Here is a 2,986-nt window from a genome sequence, read left to right as displayed (position 1 = left end):
CTACAGCATGGTATAAACAAGAGGCTAATCAGAATTGGGAGGTGCTATTTCCATGTGCTTAGACTTCTGCTTTCTGCTTCATGTTGGTTTAAACTAATGACAAATGAGCTAATCATACCTACTTACTGCACAGCATAGCTGTTCCTCTGTGCCTGCTGGAACAATGCAGCAAACTGTTTAGTTTGTCTCTTGCTGCCAGTTTCTTCTTTTGAATTCAAAGCTTCTGGGTCAAGGCTTCAGACAGGCTTAATTTGCCCTTCTGGCTGCAAAACACTGCGATCCAAATGACCCCATCTTAATCACACAAAGTCAGACTGAATTTTGCAAGATGGACACCTTTGGTTTCTATGCTCTTCTCAGTAGCAGATGTGTCTGCTAGAGGGAATGGAGATGTGCCTGATAAAGCTGACACCAAAAAAAAGCAAGTCTTGAAACTTTCAGGAATGAATCCTTTCTGCTTGACTATGCTAAATAACACCTTTACTTTCATCTTGTTCAATTATTTCTGTTTAACAGTACAATCAGGTAAACCCAGATTTAATTTTTTCCCTTTGGTCTTCCTGGGTTATTTAACTGCCCACTATTGACATTGTGCGTTTATTTGCACTAGCTTTTTCAAAGCGGTGCTTTATGCAGCAGTGAGTGGCTATTGCAGGTGGCAGGGGATGATCAGTAAGGAAAGGAAGAAAGGTTGCTTCACCTCCAGTAAAATTCTCCAGTTCAGTTTAAGACCCAGGGTTGGAACAGAATTTCAAACTGTAATTGCCAAAAAGGTCTTTTCTGGACAAAGCACCAACTGGAAAAAAAGGCTATAAGCTAAATTCAACCCTAAAGCAAATATCTGCAATGGTTTTCTCTGAGTTGGAGGCAAGGAGAAACTGGCTCCAATGGAGCCAGCGACAGATTTGGATAACAGATCATTTTGGCTGTCTCAGCCTTTCTTGACCTGAAGGGTGTGAGTATCACTTTCTCTGCCACCGAATAAAGCTGAAGAGGGGAAAGCCTTTAAATACTTTAGCAAGCAGGAAAACACCCAACAAGAAAATTACAAAATAATGCTAAACAGTAGAGCTGTTCCTCAGGCAAAATCCTGGCCTGAATAAAGGTAATCCCACAGAGTAAAGAAGGGGCCAAGGTTTCAGACATGATGTATCAAATTTAAAAGCCAATTCAGCACAGATCAGAAGACCTTGCTTAGAATAATGAGGCTCAAGCCTGCTTTGTGGTTTGGATACTATCGTAATAGTAAATTATATGTCCAAGGCCTGGGTGAGAATGCAGGCAACTGTCCTTCAGGCATGGAATGTGTACAAGTCAGGTAAAGAGATTTGGGTTATAGATCTGTCTGATTTGACTGGTACCCATGATTCTATGATAGTTGATGAAGACAAGCACAATTGTAAAGGCAATTATAAGGAGAGACAAGTCTAGTTTTACTTTAATGAATTTAAATTGTAATCACGCAAAGTGAAAGTCCCTTCCTGCTAAGATCTGCGAAGACAGTGAAAATTTGATGAAGCAATTTATTACAAAATGCAAAGTACTTCAGGACTGTGGGAACATAACCCCCAGATTTTTTTTAGGAATAACATCACCATGGTCTTTCATTTAAAATGGCAGCTTAATGCTCAATAACAATGAACAAAGTAAATCAAATGATAGGGCAAATGCTTCAAAGAGACACCCACTGGGGATCACCAAATAAACAAATCAAATCAGACTCAGGACCTCTCCTGAGACGAAGATCATTGGAAGCTGGGAAAATAAGTGGAAGAAATATCATGTATGCTTGCCCTGCTCTTTCTCTTCTCTGCATGCCTGCTTGTCGACACTGCTGGGAACAGGTTACTGGGTTAAATGAAGCCTTAGTCTGGACTTGAATGGCTTACCTGGACACCTGGTAAACCCAGGTTTACCTGGGCTTGCTCTTTACCTCCCCTTCCCTTTGCCTACCCATCCTGTTGGAACAGTGTTGCTGATGCTCATGGATTTCAAAGTGCTGACTCAAGGCTGGTTTTCATCTTTGCAGAAGCTCTGTGGTAGCTGCTCTGCAGATATCTGGTAGTCTGGACCTTGCCTTGCAGAGATTCAGTCTAAGCACAAGTAGCCTGGGAAAATGGAGCAGCTCTGGATTTTTGGAATACAAGTCCTCCTGCTTCACTGGAAGCATGATTGCTGGGGCAGATCTAGTGGAAACCAAATATGACTTTGTAGATGATGAGCTCAGGAGCTCTCCTGTACACAGGCAAGTGCCTGCCCTGTTTCCCTGTCTGCTGCATAGTCTCTCTTGCTCTTTTGAGACAGCTACTTTATGCAGTTTTTTGGCAGTGCTCCTGATACTGATTCAAAATGACAAGTCATAAGATTTTTTTGTGAGTACGAGGCTGGAACGTGTGTCTCAAGTAGTTTTTAGGTAGCCAGTGTTCTGAGGGGAAACAGCCATGACAGCTAATGTTTTGGAAAGCCATGCTGTCTCTTCTGCTTTGCCCCACCATGTTGTTCTCAGTGGGAAGGGAATTTTACTTTGAGTGGTTCAAGTTTACAGCATGTACTCCAGACACTGTTTCACCATTTCGTTCCCTGTGTAATCCTTGTATCTCCTAGAAAGAGCTTTATTACCAACTCCATCTGTTCTGAGAACTGCTTTCCCTTCAAACAGCCGAAGCCTGTGGGCTGAGAAACCACATCTAAACGAACTGGTATCAGTGCTGGCAGTGGGAATTCTGTTTTGGCAGGTTGCTTAGCTGGCCAGCAAGAGTGTTTCTTTATCTGTCTTATTGAAGGCTTTGACCATGGAGATAAGCAGCTGAAAAATGGATATTAAAAAAAAGCTATTTACTTAAGGAAGGGCAGTGGCTTTGTACATCTAGAGCACTCTTCCCCTTATTTGGATGCCTATGCAGTATTATAGTGAGAAGCCTCTTGTTCCTTATCAAGAAGATTATTATATCTGTAATATAATTGGAAAGAGTAAAAGATACAAAGA

This window comes from Melopsittacus undulatus, chromosome 1 (assembly GCF_012275295.1).
Source record: "Melopsittacus undulatus isolate bMelUnd1 chromosome 1, bMelUnd1.mat.Z, whole genome shotgun sequence".
In the NCBI taxonomy this organism is placed as follows: domain Eukaryota; kingdom Metazoa; phylum Chordata; class Aves; order Psittaciformes; family Psittaculidae; genus Melopsittacus; species Melopsittacus undulatus.
This window is presented reverse-complemented; position numbering follows the sequence as displayed.